The 25,775-nt window shown below is 46.8% G+C and overlaps 1 pseudogene; it reads left to right on the top strand.

Annotated features, from left to right (window-relative positions):
- The first annotated feature begins 783 nt into the window (after positions 1 to 783).
- On the top strand, positions 784 to 901 carry LOC126163585 (5S ribosomal RNA; annotated as a pseudogene).
- Positions 902 to 25,775: the final 24,874 nt, after the last annotated feature.

The following is a 25,775-nucleotide window of genomic DNA, read 5'->3' as shown; positions in this document are numbered from 1 at the left end:
GAGACCACAACAACAACACATTGGTGCCTTATGCAACTGATAATCATTTGGAATGATTTTAATTTTATTGAACCCCAGTACAGCCGTAACAAATTATAAGTAGGCCGATCATCGTAGGACTAATAACAGTAAGAGTCCATAGTAGCGGATTCCAGTAGAAGATGCAATTCTCGTTTGTACGTACATACCTAGTTACGTGTTAACAGGTGTAGAAACGTAGTTTGTCTGCTGAGTAGAGCGAGCTAGCGCAGGCCTACCTTCGTGACGTACGAGTCGCGGCCTGTCTTTGCCGTAGGCCTCGACAGGCCGGGCTGGGCCACCTGCTCGTGACCGGAGTGCTGCGGGCCGGCGCTGCCCTCTCAGCCCTTCATATCTGCCCGGCCCACGGGCTGACACCACACTGTTCCGCACTGGCCAATACACAGTCAGACGAAGCGAGACCGTGCCATCACTGTGCGTGCCAGGCTATCCCGCACAGTATTTTGAAGCTGTCCAGAGTAACTTTACCTTTCCTACCAACTGGGAACACATACATTACTTTCTCGTTAATTTATGCACTTCTATTTCAAGTTTTACTCTAACAATTTAGTCAAAACTACTCGTCATGGGCTTGGCCTCTCGTAGTATAATTAGAGCTGTGTTGGGAAGAACATTCCAGTCAACACATGCAACTCAGTGTACTAACAACAGCATCTATACGTCGCTGCCACGTCGTGAGGCTCAGTTTAATTTTATTATAGTCATCTACTAGATTTATTACTTTTAGCCTACCAGTGTTTGTGAGCCAACGGCCTTGCCGCAGTGGTAACACCGGTTTCCGTCGGATCACCGAAGTAAAGCGCTGTCGGGCTGGGCTAGCACTTGGATGGGTGACCATCCGGTCTGCCGAGCGCTGTTAGCAAGCGAGGTGCACGCAGCCCTTGTGAAGCCAACTGAGGAGCTACTGGACTGAGAAATAGCGGCTCCGGTGTAGTACACTGACGTATGGCCAGGAGAGTGGTGTGCTGACCACATGCCCCTCCATATCCGCATCCAGTGAAGCCTATAGGCTGAGGATGGGACGACGGCCGGTCGGTACTGCTGGGCCTTCCAAGGCCTGCTCGGACGGAGATCAGTTCTAAGGTTTCTGAAACGATGTATACTTTTCGTAGAGCTGGAATATGATAAAGTCGATTGTAAGAAATCCTAAAGTGGCGGCTTGCGTGTTTTTGGATTGAAGAATAAAAGTCTACTATCCTATTCCTGGTGTTTGTCGTAGTAAACTCGCAAATACTTGTTTCTGTTGGTGAGAGTTGTAGGTTTGGCTCCATATGTGCATAAGACTTTACGCAACGTTCATTTCTTCAGTGCTGTGCACACTGTGGGTAAAGAAAAAAATGGTAGAACTCATTACGTAAGAACTATTAATACGTAATCAAACATGTAACATACTAAATACTGCATGGAATGTGAAGCAAAGATAATCTGGTAACAATTCGGTAATAAAAGTTGTCCATGGTTATTGTTAAAGGAACACGAATCGATATACGTTGAAAAATTCTTTGTTTAAAAAAATATGTTTCAAAAAATAGAGGCAAATACGTTAGGTCAGGAAAATACGTCGAGGAATTCACTACTAGAGACAGAAAGTGGCTCTGAGCACTATGGGACTTAACATCTCAGGTCACCAGTCCCCTAGAACTTAGAACTACTTAAACCTAACCAACCTAAGGACATCACACACATCCATGCCCGAAGCAGGATTCGAACCTGCAACCGCAGCAGTCGCGCGGCTCCGGACTGAAGCGCCTAGAAGCACTCGGCCACCGCGGCCGAGGAGACAGAGTCATATATATTATTTTGTCTTTGTTTGTGAATTGATAGAGTCTGCATGCGATCTGTGTCGGTATTTATCAAATTATTTTCAGTAATTACTCTGCCTCAAAACATCGAGAAACATATTGGGATACGTGTTCACTTATCATCCTGCTACCGTGTTGATCTATTAAATGTGTCTACACCCATCATTCAATTATAAATTTACTGCTTTATTGTTTCGGTGTACACAGTCTTACAATAATGCGTTCCCTCTCTTTTCTCGATTTTCGTTATCTTTTCTGAGTTGTAGTTCCCTTCCCTTCTCCCATATACAGGGTGGCCCCTTGATAGCGACCAGGCCAAATATCTCACGAAATAAGCATCAAACGAAAAAACTACAAAGGACGAAACTCGTGTAGCTTGAAGGGGAAAACCAGATGGCGCTATGGTTGGCTCGCTAGATGGCGCTGCCATAGATCAAACAGATATCAACTGGTTTTTTTTAAATAGGAACCCCCATTTTTTATTGCAAATTCGTGTAGTACGTAAAGAAATATGAATGTTTTAGTTGGACCACTTTTTTCGCTTTGTGATAGATGGCGCTGTAATACTCACAAACGTATAAGTACGTGGTATCACGTAACATTCCGTCAGTGCGGACGGTATTTGCTTCGTGGTAAATTACCCGTGTTAAAATGGACCGTTTACTAATTGCGGAAAAGGTCGATATCTTGTTGATGTATGGCTATTATGATCAAAATGCCCAACGGGCGTGTGCTATGTATGCTGCTCGGTATCCTGGCCGACATCATGCAAGTGTCCGGACAGTTCGCCGGATAGTTACGTCATTTAAGGAAACAGGAAGCGTTCAGCCACATGTGAAACGTCAACTACGACCTGCAACAAATGATGATGCCCAAATAGTAATTTTAGTTGCTGTTGCGGCTAATCCGCACATCAGTAGCAGACAAATTGCGCGAGAATTGGGAATCTCAAAAACGTCGGTGTTGAGAATGCTGGATCAACATCGATTGCACCCGTACCATATTTCTATGCACCAGGAATTGTATGGCGACGGATCTCCGGCGGTAATCCGGAAGGATACCGCCCTTCAATTGTGCCTTTCCGGTTCTAATCGAAGCGATAGGTATATTGCAGGTGCCAGCCACCCTGCAGCGGTCCAGCACGCAGCCAGAAGCCAGCAGCGGTCCCAGCCAGCAGTGGTTCCAGCCACCAGCAGCAGCAGCGTCCCCACTGGCCAGCCAGCCGGGTCGCCCCCCCGCCAGCAGCAGCAGCAGAGTGGGGCTTTGGCCCCAGTCTCCTTCGTCCTTCATCGTTCTCCATCCCTTCAACTCTGTGTCTCTCGTCGCCTTGCCCGTCCCTCGTTTGCTTCTTTGTCCTGTCCTGTGTTTTTCCCCTTATCATAATGTCAACCACCACTACTGCCACCACCAACGCCATCATATACACATCCCCCTCCGCCGCCGCCACCACTATCCCGTGGTGTGCCCCTTCACCCCCCCTCAGTCCATCCCCCCACTCCTCACTCTCCCATCTCCCTCACTATTTGTCACCCCATCCCCGGCTCCTCCCTCCCGTGCCTCCTCTGATCTCTTCCCTCCACTCCCTCCCTCTGCTCCTTCCGTTTCCGCGGCCCCCACTAGGGTGGTGGCCCGGAGGGCCACGAGCCACACTCAACTCTCCCCTTCGCCTTCATCATCACCATCGCTTTCGCCTTCTCCCTCACCATCTCTGGCGCCAACTCCAGCACCAGGACCTGCCACTCCCCGCCATATTCCAGTCGCTCCCATCCCCCACACCTCCTCCGCCGCCGTCAAGCGCCCCAGTGGCATCCCTGCCTCCTCTACTCCCAAAAAGGCTCCGCCTCGTCCCCCTTCCCCAGCCCATGATGCCATGGATGTCTCCCTGCCTGTCCCTGCCCCCTCCCCCTCTTCCTCCTCCTCCTCCTACCGCTACCTCCTCTCCCGTCCTGATCCCTCCCTTCTTGAGGCCCAGAACCTCACCCTCTTGCTTCACCAGAATTTTCCTGGTGCCCCCATCTCCCTCCTCACTCCTCGCCGTGATAAAGTGCTCATCTCCTCCCCCAGCCCTACCCTCCACACAGATCTCCTTTCCCACATCCCTGTCACCCGCTTTGGCCCTAATGCCTCCCTCACCCCTGCTCCTTCCCCACCTCCCTCCCGCCAACCCCAACCCCTGCATCGCCTGCCGACCCTCTCTGCCATGGTCACTCGGCTTAGTCCGACGATCACAGAGGAGGAGGTGTTGGCAGAGCTCAAGGCGCAACCCCATCTGGAGATGCGTGCGGTTCGCCGCATCCATAACTCAGCCAGCCCCACCTGCCTTATGTGGGTCTTTCCTGAACACGCCCCCTCCATAGACCATCTCCTGAAGGAGGTGCCCTTCTCTTTCACCAACACTACCAAGTTGACCCTTCCCGTTCCCCTCCTCAATTCCTCCGCTGCCAGAGGTGCTTGCGGCATAATGCACACCTGACATCTGAGTGCCGCGAGGCCTCCACCTGCCCGCACTGTAAGCAAGCCCACTTCTTACAGCAGTGCCCCAATCTCTAGTCCCCCCCCCTCTTGTAATACCTGTAACCTCCCTCATCCTACTTATTCCCAGAAATGTAAGGCCCGTCCCCCTCCTACCACTCCTGAACTCACCGTTCCTGTCCGCACTGTGGACGCCCCCACCCCTCCCGGCAATTCCCTTTGCCCACCCCTACTGCTGAGGACATCATCAGATTCCTCACCATCGTCCTCCAAAATGTTCACCCATTCCAGCACCCCCACACCCTCCAACAGATATCCCTCGCCACCCGTTCCGTTTTCCACCTAAAAATGTGTGCCACCTGCTCCAACAACCAGGCCCATTTAACCTTCTCCCGTCTTGACACCCTTGTCTAAATCCCTGTCATGGCGCGACAGCACCGTATCCTTTTCAACAACATCCGCTCCCTTCCCGCCAACAAGAACCTCTTCCTGCACACCCCTGCCACCCCCTGCGTGGATGCCTTCCTCCTCAATGAAACCTTCCTCCAACCCCACCACACCATCCACACTTCGCCCTATCTCCTTCACCGCTCCGATAATCCCCTCCCGATTGTCCGTGGCGGAGTTGCCATTGGTCACCACCGCCAGATCCCAGTTCGGCTCCAACCTCTCCTTCCCGACCCCACCAAACACCTGATCCTTAGTCTCTTCTTCCCCAGCCTTACCGTCACCTGCGCCAACCTCTATGTCCGCCCTAACGCCCCCATTCCCTTCGACTTCCTCTCCCACATTGACCGTACCTTCTCCTCCTGCGTGATCGCTGCCAACCTCAACATCCATAGTCGCTCCGCCGCCCAGTTACGGCGGTGGCATCAGTTCCTCTCCTCCCTTCAAGGCGACCTCATCCCCATTCCCTAGCACACCCGTCCCGAATCCAACTCCACTCCCGATGTTATCCTTTCCTCCCCTAACCTCCTTGGCCGCATAACAGTGGATGTCCTGGAGCCTATTGGTAGCGACCATCTCCCTGTCCTCCTCACCGTTTCAGACGGTCGTCGCCCCTGCCCCGACCCTTGTAATGACCCTCCCCCAAAGTACGTCCATGACTATTCCCGTGCCAACTGGAATGCCTACCGGGATACCCTCTCCACCCAGGTCGATAGCCACCCCTCCACCTACCACCACCCTGACGATGTTACCCATGCCACCTCCTTTCTCCAGCAGACCTTGTCTGAGGCCTTGGAGGCCCATGTCCCTACTGTCGCCATCCACCCCCACCATCCTACCTTACCCCCACAGGCCGTCCTCCTCCTCCGTGAATCCCGCTGTCTCTACCGTGCCTTCCTCTGCACGTGTGACCCTGAAACACTACAATGCCACCGGCAACTCCAGCGACACATTCGAAATTTGCTCACGGCTAAGAAACGCCGGGACTGGCGACAGACATGCACCCGTTTAAATGCTACCCTACCTATAAACTCGTCCAAGTTCTGGTCAGCCTTCCATCGCCTTACCGGAACTAAACCCTCCCTCTACTATCCTCTTCTCCATGATGATCACCCCTTCCCTGACATCCTCAGTAAGGCCAATCACTTTGCCTCCTACCTCTCCGATAACTTTTCCATCCCCGATGATCCCCAGTTCAATTACTCCCTCTTCCCAGATGTCCGCGATCGAACTGACACCTCTGTCCCTCCCCTCGCACCTGGTTTCCAGTACTTGGACAACATTGCACACATGGAACTCAATGCTCTTATCACTACACAGGATCTCATTGCTACACTCCGCACAAAACGCAACACCGCTCCTGGTCACGATTGTGTCACCTACCGCCACCTTCGTGAAGCTCCTGTCTCTTTCCTCCCCACCCTAGCAAGGCTCTACAATGTAGTTCTGTCCACCGGCTACTACCCTGACCTGTGGAAAACCTCCCATATCCTGATGTTCCTTAAACCTGGTAAACCGCCGTCCGTCGTCTCCTCCTACCATCCCATCAGCCTTACCTCGGTCTTCAGCAAGGTCCTGGAATCCATCCTGACCCGACGCATCCACCAGCATCTCTGCCAGCACCGCCTCCTTCCCGTTACCCAGTGTGGCTTTCGGCCGTCCTTCTCTTCCGATGACCTTCTCCTTCACCTCACTCATCTCCTTTCCAAGCAGCTTAATTCTCATTGCTCTGCAATCTTCCTCTCCCTGGACCTCGAACGTGCCTACGGCTGCATATGGCATTCCGGTCTCCTCTTCAAGCTCCAAACCTTCGCCCTTCCCATTAACTACGTCCATCTGATCAGCTCCTTTCTCTCCCACCGTCCTTCCTACGTCACCATCCATAACATGGATTCCTACACCTTTTTTCCCTCCGCCGGTGCGCCCCAAGGCTCCATCCTCTCCCCCCTTCTGTACCTTTTGTATACGGCGGACATGCCGCCGCCGTCACCCCCCCCCCCGTCCACCTACTCCAGTTTGCCGATGACACCGCCTTCCTTGCCCTGCCCCCACCCTGCAGCGTTCCCAACACCTTCTCCAATCCCATCTTGACCGGTTCACCGCTTGGTGCAACCAGTGGTTGCTCAATGTCAATCCTTCCAAAACCCAGGCGATCATTGTAGGCAAAATCACCCCTTCCTTCCGTCTCCTTGATTTCTATATCACCATTTATGGCCGTCCTATCGCCCTCACCCCACCCTCAAGTACCTTGGCGTCACCCTCGACCATCGCCTCTCCTGGACCCCCCGTCTCCGGACAATCCAAGCCAAGGCAAGCTCCCGACTTCGTCTCCTCAAGTTCCTTTCCAGCCGTACGTGGGGTCTGGACCCCTCCACCATCTTCCACACCTATAAATCCCTCATCCGCCCTATCCTTTGTTACGCCCATCTGGCCTGGATCTCCGCCCCCCCCCTACCTTTTATAAATCCCTTCAAATCCTTGAACACCATGCACTCTGCCTTGCCTAACACATCCGTCTCCCCTCCCCCACAAGGATCCTGTATGACCTCATTCCGTTCCCCCACCACCTCCTTTTCCTTGAAAGGATACAGATCCTGTACATCTCCCGTAAACTCGATCCTCCTCACCCGCTGGTCTCGCCCATCCTCTCCCACCCCCACTTGCTGCCACGCCTGTATCCCCAAGTCCCACCCAGTCTCCATCTCTCCACCCTCCTTACCCTCTCCCTAGGTGGCTTCCGCCAGCTTCCCCTCCCTGATGATGTCCTCCTCCCCTCCATCTATCCCTCCTATCAACTTTGATCCTCCCCGCCCACTTCCTGTGTCTTTTCCTTTAGGCACCCTCCCTCCCTTCTCTCTCCTTTCCCCCCCATCCCCCTTCCTCCACCCCTCTTCCCCCGGGCTTCCCCACCCCCCTCACCCCTTTCCCCTATCTCCCCTGCCCGTGGCATCTCTGCTCTCCCCTCTCACTCTCCCATCCACCCCCCCCTCCTCCTCTCTTGGCAGGTCCCCGGACTCGTACACGCTCAGTGGACATTCGCGCGCCGGAGATCATCGCCATCAGTGTCTCGTGTGTGTGCCTTCGTTTTGTGTTTAGTGTTCTTTCGCCGTCACGCCACCCCTGTTCACGTGTGCCGTCGCAGTCATCCGTGTTATGTGCGCCGTGTCAACAAGTGTTAGTGTTTTTTCTCGTCCATCGTGAACTGCTTCATGTTTATTGTTTTTCGTGTCTACAGTTTTTGCCCGCCGTTTTTATTGTATTATCTGTGCCACCTCTATGTCATATTATTGTACCACTCACGGCTGAAGAGCAGCGTAATATGCTGCTGACAGCCCGCCTTGTATAAGGTGATTAAAATAACAATAAAGAAAAAAAAATTGTGTGGCGACGACTTTAAACGTCGTGTACAGTTCTACCACTGGGCACAAGAGAAATTGCGGGACGATGAGAGATTTTTTGCACGCGTTCTATTTAGCGACGAAGCGTCATTCACCAACAGCGGTAACATAAACCGGCATAATATGCACTATTGGGCAACTGAAAATCCACGATGGCTGCGACAAGTGGAACATCAGCGACCTTGGCAGTTTAATGTATGGTGTGGCATTATGGGAGGAAGGATAATTGGCCCCCATTTTATCGATGGCAATCTAAATGCTACAATGTATGCTGATTTCCTACGTAATGTTCTACCGATGTTACTACAAGATGTTTCACTGCATGACAGAATGGCGATGTACTTCCAACATGATGGATGTCCGGCACATAGCTTGCGTGCGGTTGAAGCAGTATTGAATAGCATATTTCATGATAGGTGGATTGGTCGTCGAAGCACCATACCATGGTCCACACGATCACCGGATCTGACGTTCCCTGATTTCTTTGTGTGGGGAAAGTTGAAGGATGTTTGCAATCGTGATCCACCGACAACGCCTGACAACATGCGTCAGCGCATTGTCAATGGCGAACTACTCGCTGTTGAGAGGAATGTGCTTACACGTATTGCCAAATGCATTGGGGTTGACGGACATCATTTTGAGCATTTATTGCATTAATGTGGTATTTACAGGTAATCACGCTGTAACAGCATGCGTTATCAGAAATGATAAGTTCACAAAGGTACATGTACCTATCACATTGGAACACCCGAAATAAAATGTTCAAACGTACCTACGTTCTGTATTTTAATTTAAAAAACCTACCTGTTACCAACTGTTCGTCTAAAATTGTGAGCCATATGTTTGTGACTATTACATCGCCATCTATCACAAAGCGAAAAAAGTGGTCCAACTAAAACATTCATATTTCTTTACGTACTACACGAATATGTAATAAAAAACAGGGGGTTCCTATTTAAAAACACGCAGTTGATATCCGTTTGACCTATGGTAGCGCCATCTAGCGGGCCAACCATAGCGCCATCTGGTTTCCCCCTTCAAGCTAGAAAAGTTTCGCTCTTTGTAGTTTTTTCGTTTGACGCTTATTTCGTGAGATATTTGGCCCGGTCACGATCAATGGACCACCCTGTATATTCATATTATTTCACGTGCACTCTAGATTGTTATCAGACAAAGACCATCTTCCTTTCTCAACGTATTTCGATCTTTGTATTCTTATTCAAAAATATACGTATTATGTCTGAAATCTTGGAGTCTCATTTTAGAGTTTAACCCAAGGAGCACACGACTTCTTTTATTAATCGTTGCAGAAGCACTCGTAGAAAAACTGCCATTATGTATTTTGCCACATATTGCTTCTTAATTCGTTACCGTGTTTCCTCACTTCGGGTACTTTATTGCGTTCCCTAATGACAGCAGTAGTCTCTCCCAATTTCATGCAAACGGTTTAAGCTTTTCAATTTTTATAACGAGGAAGGTTCCAGTTGTACAACACTGTGATGACTTCATACTTCCAAAACAAATGCTATGTAACACAGCTGTTCTAACACAATTATTGCGATGGAGAGAAATAAATGACGAATGATAAATCATTAATAAATTCTAAGAAATCGTTTACAAAAGTTCGTACTGAATTTTTTGCAAAGATACTTTGTCTTATGATTTCTCAAATAAAAGTGACGGTAAAACGGACTTACATGTTTTTCTTACTATACAGAAGATGAGTACGGCAACTGCAAGTGGTTCGAAAAGAAAGGAAAGTATGTCAAGAAAATGGGAAATGAAACAAAAAGTAATGGCTGGTGAGTACACAACTACAAGACCTGAGCCATGTCTCAAAAGTTCAATTTCGTCCGTGTGTAAGACTGTAGCAGATGGTGAGAGCAACAGTGTTAACTATGTTTGTTGTGTTGAGGGCAATGATTTTTACTTGCATGCTGAAGGATCATCTGGCACTTCGCATATTTCACGCCATTTGTATTTGGCTTGAGTTGATCAAAAATGGTTTCCCAAATTTGCTCAGAGTAAAATTACTGATAAATTCATGGCTGTGTGTGCGCGAGGTTTGAGATTTTATGAAACTATTGGGTGTGACGGATTTTTTTATCTGGCTCGGAGATTAGTCGACATTGCAGCGACTTATGGAAAAATATCAGCAAAAACTATTGTACTTTGCGACCGCTACGGTCGCAGGTACGAATCCTGCCTCGGGCATGGGTGTGTGTGTTGTCCTTGGGTTAGTTAGGTTTAAGTAGTTTTGAGTTCTAGGGGACTGATGACCTCAGATGTTAAGTCCCATAGTGCTCAGAGCCATTTTAACCATTTGAACTTTGTGCTTTACCTCAAAACTCTCTCACAACACATAGCAGAAAAAGCGGAAAACCTTAGAAAGAAAATTATGCCGGAAGTAACTTATTACGTGAACGGAGGTAAATTCTCGGCGACCGCAGATATGTGGACATCTAGCACAAGGAAATATCGTTATCTGACGCGTACAGTTTCTTATTTTGTTCAAAAAGAAAAAATGGTTCAAATGGCTCTGAGCTCTATGGGACTTAACATCTATGGTCATCAGTCCCCTAGAACTTAGAACTACTTAAACCTAACTAAACTAAGGACAGCACACAACACCCAGCCATCACGAGGCAGAGAAAATCCCTGACCCCACCGGGAATCGAACCCGGGAACCCGGGCGTGGGAAGCGAGAACGCTACCGCACGACCACGAGATGCGGGCTCTTATTTTGTTAACTGAGACCTCAGATCACGCTTCTTGTTTACGACATGGTTTCCAAACTAGCCTAAAACAGTTGAAAATATTAGGAAGCAATTGTTGAGACGATTTATCTCCCTTGGTATTCACGAGAATTGTCTCAAAGACTTAGCTTTTAGGACTGATCAAAGTACCATCATCACCGCTGCTCTTCGAAGATATTCTAGACTGGATCGTTCCTGTCGTAAGCTGAACACAGTGCTAAGAAATGCTTTTAATGTCCAGTACATGTCTTCCAATTGCCCGCAACTTCATTTTGTTCTGACTGTAGTCAAGGAGCTTGTGACATTTGCAAAGTAAAGTGGCCTTGTTCACTGCCTAGAGATAACAATGGAGCAGTCGAACTGTACTCGCTGGAACACACGACTTACCATGGTTGAATCGGTCAAAAGGCAGTATTCGGCACTGTGTAAAAAGCTCTCTGAGAAATGAGAAACAGAGGGAATAGAAGTAACTGATGGACGAACTGATTGCTGTTCTAACTATGTCCATACTGTTGGGTTTTTATATTAAATTCGTGTACACTAGCACGTAAATTATTTCATGAATTGTAAAGCAGGGATTCCTCATACATTCCTTCAAGAAGACATAAGAACTGAAACCGGAAAAATCGCCTACACTGTACCTCCTGTTGCCAAGGAAGCCTATGAAAAAGGCACCACGAGCTACCTGCTTTCCTGTGGGCACCATTTCGCCATCTGAAAATGATGCCTGAATCTCAGAGGTATGAAGTCATGGGAGAGATACAGCATACTAACTACTACATCAATAATTTCGAGTGGCTAGACACAAAAGGACGCTCCCTTGTGAAGCGCCGTCTGTCAAACGAAACTAAATTCGGCCGCAGAAAAGACGGTCACCTGATGTATATTGTCGCGCAAAGAGTTGCCAAATGTATGTGAACTGTTTGTCAAACTGCCCAGATAGAATCTAAGAGCAACTTTGGCGAAGTTCTGAAATGCTGGAAGATAATTCAAATATTTTTAAGAACGAAACACTTGCTTTCGTTCTCAGTAGTACTTTTACTTTCTGCTGATTTGCCAAACGGTACATAAAATTCTGTTTTACCACTACGAACAAAACTACGGAAGTTTACTTTGTGAGCAGACATTGATGACAACCCGACTCCCACAGATGAGTTAGATATGTACTTAAACCAGAAGTGTAAATTGGTCAAAAATGTGGCTTCTTAGTGGAATGAAAACCTACAAATGTTTCCGACTCTTCGGAAGATTGCCAGAAAAACTTTGTGCGTACAGCCATCCAGCTTTGCATCAGAGAGATACTGTAGGTTTCATTCTAACTGCATTAAGGCCACTTTTGTACCCGGAAAATGTTGATGCTCTTCTGTTTCTTCATAGCAACTCCAATATCAAAGAAAATGGATAAAGGAATATGCTGTAAATTATTTTCACACCACGTTTTGTATTATGTTATCTCAAAAACGGTTGTCGATCATTGTATCTGTTTCTCTTGTAGCTTTCATTTGTGCAAACTACTCTCATATTAGTTTTGATTTATTGCACCCAAATAAACGAACGTTTCTTTGTGAATTGTTATTGGATTGTAGACATTATGTTGGCAGTTTTATCGCAACCCAAGTCATCACGTTTTAAAGTGCAGTGACAATCGTTTATCATGAAAACGCTTAATCTGAATAATCCGTTGGCGTGAAACACTCATGTGGACCTGGCGTAACGCCATACTCGGTTTTTCTTTAGCACGAAACAAAATGGTCGACACGATAATAACCATATTCTCTGGAAAATTAGATACTCATTACCTACTTTACGTACCACATCAACAAAAATGGTTCAAATGGCTCTGAGCACTATGGGACTTACTGCTGAGGTCATCACTCCCCTAAAACAGAACTACTTAAACCTAACAACCGTAAGGACATCACACACATCCATGCCCGAGGCAGGATTCGAACCTCCGACCGTAGCGGTCGCAAGGCTCCAGACTGTAGCGCCTAGAACCGCTCGGCCACCACGGCCGGCGTACCACATCAACACACATAAGTTTTGTTCTTATTTTTGTTTATTTGTTCGAACGAACAGAATAAACATTGCTGCTTTTGGGCAGGTTCAAATACGGCCAGCGTCATCACATTTCATTCTACTAGTCAGTTAGTTTTCGAATCCGGTTCTGCATGTGTCGAAATCTAATTTACGTGTAAAACGCCCGAGAAATCTATACGAATACAACCCAACATTTTGCTTAAAAGATATTCAAGGTATAAACAAACGTATGTAACCAGTTGTGTTAGCAACTGCATGTGTACATTTTAGCAGCAAATAGAATTTCAAAAAAATAACTTCGAATGTATTGTCGAGAATTTATTTCGCATGCATCATGTAAAATGAAATTCTTTCAATAAAGAAACGTACGCTACTGGCCATTAAAATTGCTACACCAAGAAGAAATTCAGATGATAAACGGGTATTCATTGGACAAATAATTTATACTAGAACTGACATGTGATTACATTTTCACAGATCCTTAGAAATCAGTACCCAGAAAACCTCTGGCCGTAATAACGGTCTTGATACGCCTGGGCATTGAGTCAAACAGAGCTTGGATGGCGTGTACAGGTACAGCTGACCATGCAGCTTCAGCACGATACTACAGTTCATCAAGAGTAGTGACTGGCGTATTGTGACGAGCCTGTTGCTCGGGTACCATTGACCAGGCGTTTTCAATTGGTGAGAGATCTGGAGAATGTGCTGGCCAGGGCAGCAGTCGAACATTTTCTGTATCCAGAAAGGCCCGTACAGGACCTCCATCGCGATGTCGCCAAACACGGATGCGACCATCATGATACTGCAAATAGAACCTGGATTCATCCGAAAAAATGACGTTTTGCCATTCGTGCACCCAGGTTCGTCGTTGAGAACACCATCGCAGGAGCTCCTGTCTGTGATGCAGCGTCAAGGGTAACCGCAGCCACGGTCTCCGAGTTGATAGTCCATGCTGCTGCAAACGTCGTCGAACTGTTCGTGCAGATGGTTGTTGTCTTGAAAACGTCCCCATCTGATGACCCAGGGATCGAGACGTGGCTGCACGATCCGTTATAGCCATGCGGATAAGATGCCTGTCATCTCGACTGCTAGTGATAAGAGGCTGTTGGGATCCAGCACGGCGTTCCGTATTACCCTCCTGAACCCACCGATTCCATATTCTGTTAACAGTCATTGGATCTCGACCAAAGCGAGCAGCAATGTCGCGATACGATAAACCGCAATCGCGATAGGCTACAATCCGACCTTTATCAAAGTCTGAAACGTGATGGTACGCTTTCTCTTCCTTACACGAGGCATCACATCAACGTTTCACCAGGCAACGCCGGTCAACATCTGTTTGTGTATGAGAAATCTGTTGGAAACTTTCCTCATGTCAGCACGTTGTAGGTGTCGCCACCGGCGCCAACCTTGTGTGAATGCTCTAAAAAGCTAATCATTTGCATATCACAGCATCTTCTTCCTGTCGGTTAAATTTCGCGTATGTAGCACGTCATCTTCGTGGTGCAGCAATTTTAACGGCCGGTAGTGCATTTCAACCCCAACAGTTTCGAGTTAAACGCTTTTCACGGTATATAGGGAAATCCCTCACTAAAATGTAAATGTCGTGTGACTAGAGTGTTCCTTCTGGTAGACCGTTCGCCCGGTGCGAGTCTTTGGATTTGACACCACTTCGGCGACTTGCTCGTCGATGGGGATGAAATGATGATGGTTAGGACAACACAACGCTCAGCCAGGAACCGAACCCGGGCCCTTAGGATTGGCATTCTGTCGCGCTGACCACTCTGATACCGGGGGCGGACAATCCCTCACTGAGAGGAGGTAACAGCACGTCTAGAGCGGTAGAGCTCGGTGCGCAATGCAGGATGTATACCTGATAGGCGTCCCAGCCCGTCGAGTGCGGTGGGCGGCGGCGGGCCGAGCAACCCACTGCTGCGGGCCTCAGCTGAGTAGAGGAGCCAGAGGACGGGGCCGCGCAAACCCGTGAGCCGTCAGTGCAGGACTCTGCTTCTGTGATCCTAGTGTTGGTTAATCGTCCAGTCACTCCAGCATAAACATCACCGCGTGTGCACGGTATGCCGTATATTTCCGACACAGCAAGTGGCTCCCTTTTCTCCTTTGCCGGTCTGAGACACTGTTTGATTGAAGATCGGCAAAGGAGAAAAGCGACCACCTTGCAATGACGGGAATATGCGGCATTTCATGCACATGCGGAAAAGTTATGTTCGAATGACTGGACCATCAATCAGCACTATGATCACGAAACATAAACGGCATTGCAGGTTGGGGCAGGTGGAGAAATCAGTCGTGGCGCAGTATGCGCTCTGTAAGACCGACCTCATAGTGAAATTCGCGGACACGGAAGTTCTGGCTGTAGACAAGAGCTATCACACCCGCTTGTTCAGAGAAGGCATAGAAATACACAAGCAGATGGAAGAAAGCCTCAAGGTAAACGGATCCTGGATTCTAGTATTGCAGCGAACGACCATTGCAGGTAGCAAGAGGAGAACTGCACCAGAAATGAGCACGAAGAAGCCCTTCGATGTTGGCGCGCCAGACACGAATAATCTGCGACCGCGAGCTCGACTCCAGTCCTCCACCAGCAATGGGAGACCGATTGGCTGTGCGGTCTAACGCACGGCTTTCCGGGCGGGAAGGAGCGCTTGGTCCCCGGCATGTATCCGCCCGGCGGATTTGTGTCGAGGTCCGGTGAACCGGTCAGTCTGTAGATGATTTTAGGCGGTTTTCCATCTGCTTCAGTTACACTATGTCGGCGATTGCTGTGCAAAAAAGTTATCCACGTACGCGTACACCACCGTTACTCTACCACACAAACATAGTGGTTACACTCGTCTGGTGTGAGACGTTCCCTGCGGGGTCAACCGGGAGCCCAACCGCACAATAACCCTGGGTTCGGTGTGGGGCGGCGGAGGGGTGACGTCGACTGCACTAGTCGTCTACATCTACATCTACATCTACATCCATACTCCGCAAGCCACCTGACGGTGTGTGGTGGAGGGTACCCTGAGTACCTCTATCGGTTCTCCCTTCTATTCCAGTCTCGTATTGTTCGTGGAAAGAAGGATTGTCGGTATGCTTCTGTGGGGGCTCTAATCTCTCTGATTTTATCCTCATGGTCTCTTCGCGAGATATACGTAGGAGTTAGCAATATACTGCTTGACTCTTCGGTGAAGGTATGTTCTCGAAACTTTAACAAAAGCCTGTACCGAGCTACTGAGCGTCTCTCCTGCAGAGTCTTCCATCGGAGTTTATCTGTCATCTCCGTAACGCTTTTGCGATTACTAAATGATCCTGTAACGAAGCGCACTGCTCTCCGTTGGATCTTCTTTATCTCTTCTATCAACCCTATCTGGTACGGATTCCACACTGCTGAGTAGTATTCAAGCAGTGGGCGAACAAGCGTACTGTAACCTACTTCTTTTGTTTTCGGATTGCATTTCCTTAGGATTCTTCCAATGAATCTCAGTCTGGCATCTGCTTTACCGCCGATCAACTTTATATGATCATTCCATTTTAAATCACTCCTAATGCGTACTCCCAGATAATTTATGGAATTAACTGCTTCCAGTTGCTGACCTGCTATATTGTAGCTAAATGATAAGGGAACTATCTTTCTATGTATTCGCAGCACATTACACTTGTCTAAATTGAGATTCAATTGCCATTCCCTGCACCATGCGTCAATTCGCTGCAGATCCTCCTGCAATTCAGTACAATTTTCCATTGTTACAACCTCTCGATACACCACAGCATCATCCGCAAAAAGCCTCAGTGAACTTCCAATGTCATCCACAAGGTCATTTATGTATATTGTGAACGGCAACGGTCCTATGACACTCACCTGCGGCACACCTGAAATCACTCTTACTTCGGAAGACTTCTCTGCATTGAGAATGACATGCTGCGTTCCGTTATCTAGGAACTCTTCAATCCAATCACACAATTGGTCTGATAGTCCATATGCTCTTACTTTGTTCATTAAACTACTGTGGGGAACTGTATCGAACGCCTTGCGGAAGTCAAAAAACACGGCATCTACCTGTGAACCCGTGTCTATGGCCCTCTGAGTCTCGTGGACGAATAGCGCGAGCTGGGTTTCACACGACCGTCTTTTTCGAAACCCATGCTGATTCCTACAGAGTAGATTTCTAGTCTCCAGAAAAGTCATTATACTCGAACAAAATACGTGTTCCAAAATTCTACAACTGATCGACGTTAGAGATATAGGTCTATAGTTCTGGGGTTGTGGACCACTGCGGCTGCAGCGGGGACGGAGCCCTACCGTCGTTCTGAACCTCGGTTAACATACAATACATACAATACAATACCAGCAATGGGGGATGAAACTTTGACAATGCCAGCCACTTGTGTGCTGAAACGTCAGAAAAATTATCAAAGAAACGTCGTCCGAAGAGCCCGAAACAGAAGCCAGCAGGTAGTTTGTCAACAAGTGGTCACAAAAGGCTTAACAAGTTTGTATTTTTGCGTAAGTTCTTCCAAAAATTTACCTGTCAAAGTCTCTCATAGTTTTCGTCTGTAGCAATAAATTTTTTAATTTGAATTATGCTCCCAGCATATACCGCTGGGCACATTCCTCTATTAAAAGTAATACTGTTGTGGTTGGAGGTACACTCTTCTCCGCTACGCGTCCATTGGCTTAGCATCGGCAGTAGATGATAGTTGGCTATAGTTAAATCAATATTGCTCTTTCCTTTACTATTTTCAAAAGTTGGTCCATGATTCCCCTCGTTCATTAGGTACAGATTAGTGGAAACCAGAAATTCTTCCATCTCCTTTCCTCTGGAGTTTGTTGCTGTATCATGCCATATGCTACATCTTGCACTGTTGTCCACAGCAATTACTAAACCAACTCCTTTATTGTAGGCTATCATGTCGTCAATTTTTGTCAGGTCATCTTCAATGGGTTTTGTGAAACTAAGTACACGCTAGATATGGAAAATTACAAACTTTCTTTTACTATTTCTATAAATATTGAATGTTCGTCGAACAAGTGGCTGGTCGTTATGGGATCGATATCTTCGTTGGTTATCAGTATTGCTGCCCTTTTCCTTGTGTCGCCTGCGCTAAATATCTTGTAATCTCTAGTGATTCCGCCTACGTTTTGTTGATAATAATATGGATCTTGTATGAGAGAAACGTCAATCTGATATTGAACAATAAGCTGCATTAGGTTAATTGTTGCATCTCTAGAGCGCTGTAGTTTTATTTGAATGCTCTTGACTTGTTTTCGAAAAGACCAAGTTGTTTGGCTTGTCTTCGGTGTTGCCATTAGTTAAAAAAAAATGGCTCTGAGCACTATGAGACTTAACTTCTGAGGTCATCAGTCCCCTAGAACTTAGAACTACTTAAACCTAATTAACCTAAGGACATCACACACATCCATGCCCGAGGTAGTATTCGAACCTGTGACCATAGCGGTCGCGCGGTTCCAGACTGTAGCGACTAGAACCGCTCGGGAGCAGTTGCAGGTAGTGGATCACTAGTAGCTGTTGCTCCGGACTCTGCGTGAGCGTTAGTGTTAGATTCGTCAGTCTCGCTAAATTCACGTAAGCCTTTAGTTTCCACAGGAATGACATTGACAGTTTCATCTCACAGAACTTTAATCTCGTGTCCAGTGGAAGAAATATTGTTATTAGTGACGATGAACTGTTAACAGTATCTTTATTATAATCGAAATCAGATCGACGTCTTCTAGAACAGCATCATCAGAGTCAGATGTATGTTGCTCTTTTCAAGACAGTGTGGGACGAAGAGGAATTATAGGAACAACTTCTTGTTCCGAGAGGCTTAGGAATTTTCGGAGCTGCTTCTTGTATCAATGGTACGGACTTCCGTGTGGCAGCATTGTGTACGAAACTTGGAAATTGCTTTCACCAATCAGAACAGTCAGTAATTGCGAGATATCTTTCTTGATACGACCAGCATCTTTGCGATGACGACATACAACGTCATCCATGAAAACATACAAACTGAAATAATTTCCTTTCGCGGGCAAGTGCTCTACCAACTGAGCTACCGAAGCACGACTCACGCCCGGTACTCACAGCTTTACTTCTGTCAGTATCCGTCTCCTACCTTCCAAACTTGCCCGCGAAAGGCAAAGGTCCCGAGTTCGAGTCTCGGTCGGGCACACGGTTTTAATCTGACAGGAAGTTTCATATCAGCGCACACTCCGCTGCAGAGTGAAAATCTCATTCTGAAATAATTTCGTTCATGGGGAATTCGTATCTTGGGTGGTACTTTGCTTAAATCGTTGATTGTACAGGATGTACATAAAGTTCGAGAACACTTTTAATTATTTATTGCACAAGAACTAAACATATTACAGATGTCACACATATTTCGAAGAGAAACTCTGAAAGTTTTGTTTTTTTCAAACATTCGATATGGGAACCATTAGTGACCCGGCAGACGTCAGTAACACTGCTGCATCACGTGGTAGAGGCGGTACATACACCAGATCTTTAATGTGTCCCCACAGGAAAAAGGCACACAGAGTGAGATCTGGTGATCGGGGAGGTCATTTCATGAAACAACTGTCCCCTTCTGTAGCACAGCTCGAAAACGCTTGTCTTTGTTGTCGGCATTGACCTTCTGCACTAGTTACAATGTGAATGGTTTCATAGACAACTTCTGTCGTAGGACTTTTCACACCGTCATTGGAGTCATTTCGGGTTCACGAGATGCACGACACACCGATTTCTTTGGACTCCTTATGAATGTCTCTCGTACGCGCTCCACATTTACTTCACTCACACTGGGATGTCCGCTTCTCTTTGCCGGGCACAAGCAATCCGTCGTAACGAATTTGTTGTGCCAATGGTAAATGGCTTTCCTTCATGGTAGATTCTTACCGTACTTGGTTCTAAACATCCGTTGAACAGCTGTAGCACTCTTGTTTTTGTCGAACTCCAACACACAGAAAGCTTGCTCCGCACTTGAACTCGTCATGTTTGCGACTAGCGCTGACCATCGGCAGATTACCAAACTACGCTGTGGCGGTATACATGAAAAAAAAAACTTTCAGAGTTTCTCTTCAAAATGACATATGTATGATATCTGTACAATGTTTGGTTCTTGTGCAATAAATAATTGAAAGTGTACCTGGACTTTATGTGCACCCTGTTCAAATGGTTCTGAGCACTATGGGACTTAACATCTGAGGTCATCAGTCCCCTAGAACTTAGAACTACTTAAACCTAACTAACCTAATGACATCACACTCATCCATGTCCGAGGCAGGATTGGAACCTGCGACCGTAGCGGCCGCGCGGTTCCAGACTGAAGCGCCTAGAACCGCTCGGCCACAACGGCCGGCCTGTACGCCCTGTATATTGTCCAGTGCGACGAAGTTGTTTTATATGAGAACATCCCTGAATCCTGGAGCTAGTTGGAACATCTATCACATGCACTAGTATATGTCCCTATTTAGACATTTTCTTAATTCTTACACCATTACTAATAAATGGAAATACATTAGACAAAATAACTCGGGTACTTTTGAAACACCTTACTGGCGTCATTGTTTCTATAACATACAAATTACGCTCCTGCACTAATAGACCTACGTTTTCAACAGATCTTGTAAAAATACAAATATTGCCCCCAGATATGTGAAGCAATGCGTAATATTGAAATTATGTCAGTTACCGATTTTACGTTGTCATTTATTACGTCATTGAGAACATTGTCGATGATGACAGCTTTTTCTGGTGAGATCACATTTTCGACAGAAACAGAAGATTATTGTTTTGCGGGAGCAGCCGATCGGGGTTTGTTGAGACAATTCAGTTGTGGAAGTTTCAACAGCACGCGCATTGCCCAGCACTTTCATAGCTACGGTGTTGACAACTGACCGTAGCGCCGTGCTGTAATCGTTTAAGGAGCAAGCCATGCCGACGAACCTGCCCTTTTTAACTCGATCACACAGGAATCATATCCTCTGAACCGAAACGAATTAGGCTACAGCGTTTCCTGTGAATTAGACTATAACACAACTAAGTTCACGAACTGCAACAGTTCTTTTAAACCACTACTTGATAGACTTTTGCAACGGCAAGCAGACACAGGTGTTTAAGATCGTTGCTAGTCAAAGATCCTACTGCCAGAAATATTACCGTTTGATTTTTTTCTTTTCTCTTCGAAAACAATCCCTCAGACTCCGTCAACTTTTCCACACTTTAACAACTACAATAAAGTGATAATCCGTTGTGAAGTTTGTTACTTACGTTACTAATACAGTTTAAGATGTTTTTTTTACAGGCTCGCAACCGGTTCGTCCTTCGAAATTTTTCGTCTCGGCTGTCCAATGTTACAGTTGGTGCGGATCGTTCATGATGCTTGTTGTGTGTTATGGGGAATTTTGGCGCAAGCCATTTCCATCGTCATCACAGGAAGTGGAATCATCATGACAAATGCTTGAGGCAATGGAAATTTCAAATTACGTAACAGAGTCAAGTGCCCGAAGCATTCTGGATGTACACTCCTGGAAATGGAAAAAAGAACACATTGACACCGGTGTGTCAGACCCACCATACTTGCTCCGGACACTGCGAGAGGGCTGTACAAGCAATGATCACACGCACGGCACAGCGGACACACCAGGAACCGCGGTGTTGGCCGTCGAATGGCGCTAGCTGCGCAGCATTTGTGCACCGCCGCCGTCAGTGTCAGCCAGTTTGCCGTGGCATACGGAGCCCCATCGCAGTCTTTAACACTGGTAGCATGCCGCGACAGCGTGGACGTGAACCGTATGTGCAGTTGGCGGACTTTGAGCGAGGGCGTATAGTGGACATGCGGGAGGCCGGGTGGACGTACCGCCGAATTGCTCAACACGTGGGGCGTGATGTCTCCACAGTACATCGATGTTGTCGCCAGTGGTCGGCGGAAGGTGCACGTGCCCGTCGACCTGGGACCGGACCGCAGCGACGCACGGATGCACGCCAAGACCGTAGGATCCTACGCAGTGCCGTAGGGGACCGCACCGTCACTTCCCAGCAAATTAGGGACACTGTTGCTCCTGGGGTATCGGCGAGGACCATTCGCAACCGTCTCCATGAAACTGGGCTACGGTCCCGCACACCGTTAGGCCGTCTTCCGCTCACGCCCCAACATCGTGCAGCCTGCCTCCAGTGGTGTCGCGACAGGCGTGAACGGAGGGACGAATGGAGACGTGTCGTCTTCAGCGATGAGAGTCGCTTCTGCCTTGGTGCCAATGATGGTCGTATGCGTGTTTGGCGCCGTGCAGGTGAGCGCCACAATCAGGACTGCATACGACCGAGGCACACAGGGCCAACACCCGGCATCATGGTGTGGGGAGCGATCTCCTACACTGGCCGTACACCACTGGTGATCGTCGAGGGGACACTGAATAGTGCACGGTACATCCAAACCGTCATCGAACCCATCGTTCTACCATTCCTAGACCGGCAAGGGAACTTGCTGTTCCAACAGGACAATGCACGTCCGCATGTATCCCGTGCCACCCAACGTGCTCTAGAAGGTGTAAGTCAACTACCCTGGCCAGCAAGATCTCCGGATCTGTCCCCCATTGAGCATGTTTGGGACTGGATGAAGCGTTGTCTCACGCGGTCTGCACGTCCAGCACGAACGCTGGTCCAACTGAGGCGCCAGGTGGAAATGGCATGGCAAGCCGTTCCACAGGACTACATCCAGCATCTCTACGATCGTCTCCATGGGAGAATAGCAGCCTGCATTGCTGCGAAAGGTGGATATACACTGTACTAGTGCCGACATTGTGCATGCTCTGTTGCCTGTGTCTATGTGCCTGTGGTTCTGTCAGTGTGATCATGTGATGTATCTGACCCCAGGAATGTGTCAATAAAGTTTCCCCTTCCTGGTACAATGAATTCACGGTGTTCTTATTTCAATTTCCAGGAGTGTATATAGGCCTACTACAACTATAAGTACTTTTTTCTCAATTGTGTTGCAAGCAGTCGTGGAAAGTAATTACAGCTTCATTAGTGTCCAAGTTAGTGCATAGGGCAAACAGAGTGACAGTCGAGTGTTCGGAAACTAGAAGTTATGCAAACTCGTCGAAAGTGATGCTCTGCGATTTACAATGAGAAACAGCTTCCTGGAAGTGAAGAAAGATAACCAAATAATTTGCTAGGCGACGGAGGTTTCCCCTTGAAGAAATGTCTAATTCGGTCATATCCAATCATAAATTTGACACAACAGTGTGAGGTACTCAACGAACGATAGTCACACGCAAGGCTAGTGGTCGAACGTGCTTTCTGATTAATGGTAAATAAATGACATGTATTACTGGCCCTGACTAAGCAGAAAACAACGTAAAATGTATTACTTTGTTAAACAATATAGTAACAGCTAAAAAGGGCTCTGTAGACTTTCCAATGAGTTCGGCTGAAACAAATAAACTGGACAGGCATTTGAGCACTTCACAGATTGCATGACAGAGGTACTGGTGTAGTATGAGAGGTGAGAGAAGAGTTTACATTTTTTGTTGAGACTGGTATGTAACGAATACTTAAAATTATGCTCCCAAGTATCAGGCCTTGACAGTGTACTACATTATTAAACAGTACTTCCATCATTTACACATACATTGCACTGTAGAATGGAACTTATTTGTCAAAACGTGAAACAAAATTCTATGATGGATCATTGCACAAGACAGTAACAGAGGTTGTACAAGGCCTTTAAATCTCCCATTAGCTAACATAAGTAGTTTGCTCATGTAGACGAACTTTCTTCATACACTTAAAACCTTACTTTAACTGTCTTCATTTCTGTCGGTACAAAATTCCTCTTATATTGTATGAACTACAAAAATTTTGGATTTGACATAAACTCAAATTCCCGCGGTAATGGTCTAAGAAACTACTTAACAATGAAGCTCCACTTCAGGTTTGGCAAGTAATACCTCCTGCCTTAGTACATTTTCATTCAGGGTAGTTCACGAAAAGGGACAAGAGAACACGTCATATTGTCCCTGCCATCTGATATCACCAAGAACGTTTACCGTAATCAATCTTCAAACACAACACAAAACGGTTTTAAGTGTTTGTGACAAACATGGAAAAAATCAAATCATCTACGACTTCATTGGTCACTAAACGCACGGGAACGATGAAAATTACCTGTCTCTTCCAGTCCCATTGCTATCTCCTCCCACAACCTGGATGTAACTTCCTCATGTGATATTGCGGCGTCTTTTGGCCCCACAAGCATAATCGTGCTTTCACGAGGCTGATTAGCTTCTCGCAATCCATTAGTGGTTCTCGCGACAGGGTCGTAAAATTCAAACTTATTTGAAGTCTGTGCTTGCTCGTATAGCGATGCATGACAAAGGAGGACTGGTTCACTCGTTGTAGTAGTGGTCCCATCCTCTGCACATGTTTGCTCTACCCACGCTCTGTCGTACAAAATCGTGCGATGCTTTGTTCCAAGTGGACAAGTAGGCCTCACACAAAAGTAGACGACAACCGACAATACGTTATTCATATGTGACAGGTAGAGTACCCCATTCTTCCACAAACTATTCCTTTGACTCTACATCCGCGTATACATATGTACTCCTCATGTCTAGAGTTGCAACATAGCCCTTAGAAACATCACACGAAAAAGCATCGATGTTAAACAACATCGCTCTCAAAAACGAGGCATCGACGTTTTTACGATGTTTCCATGTATTTTTGATATATTAGAAAAAGCACACCGAAATGATTTCAGGTAGCATAATAACAGAATTTAGGTTGCGTGGTCAGTGTAGCAGGATGTAATAAAATTGTACTTAAATTGTGAAAAAAGTAGTAATACAGAGATGTTATTTAATCATATAAATGACAGTATACATCTATATTTAAATGTATTGAACTGGAAGTTGATACCTGTGGATACAGTCCTACGATACCATCATTTAGTTCCCAATCGCAGCGTAATAAAACTGGCTTCCCACAGAGTATTTATTTATACGTACAGAACTGTTCTATATTGCTAATAAGTTTTGGTAATCAGTTATGACAGTACCTTGTATCTATTACTTTGTCTATAAGACGATGACGTATGAATTGTCTGTCGAATCGCCGTGCAGTTATATCGACTTCATTTCCTTGTTGCAGAATTATTTTCTGTAAGGCTGTTTCGGGAAGCCAACTTTAAATAATTTCGGACACGCATTTTTCTCTTCTGTAGCTGATTTAATATTTCAGTTCATGGAAGTACACACTTTTAAGATTAACTTCAAAATAGAACGCACAATTGCAATTATACGAGGCGATAATCCGTGACGTATGCCTGGGGTCAACAACCACAAGAGCTCAGCTCAGACATATACCTTCCTTATTCAAAGGTTACTCGTAACTCGTTCTTAATCCGTGACAACACGGTTTTCCTGGCATCCTGATGCTCGAGATGAATATGCCTATATACCATTTCAGATTATTTAATTTAATTACATTTCAAGGAGAAAATAAAAGTAATTAAAGGAAGAAATGCGTAGATAATTGGTCTTCCAGGTCCAGATAACCACTTCGCTGCCCTCACTGGCCGCAGTAGCTCAAATGGTTCAAATGGCTCTGAGCACTATGGGACTTAGCATCTGAGGTCATCAGTCCCCTAGAACTTAGAACTAGTTAAACCTAACTAACCTAAGGACATCACACACATCCATGCGCGAGGCAGGATTCGAACCTGCGACCGTAGCGGTCGCGCGGTTCCAGACTGTAGCGCCTAGAACCGCTCGGCCACCCTGGCCGGCGCCGCAGTAGCATGAATGGACAGTGAATGACACTGTG

The sequence above is a fragment of the Schistocerca cancellata genome, chromosome 2, assembly GCF_023864275.1.
Source record: "Schistocerca cancellata isolate TAMUIC-IGC-003103 chromosome 2, iqSchCanc2.1, whole genome shotgun sequence".
Lineage (NCBI taxonomy): Eukaryota > Metazoa > Arthropoda > Insecta > Orthoptera > Acrididae > Schistocerca > Schistocerca cancellata.
The sequence above is the reverse complement of the archived record's forward strand: the minus strand, read 5'-3'. Positions and strand labels throughout refer to the sequence as shown.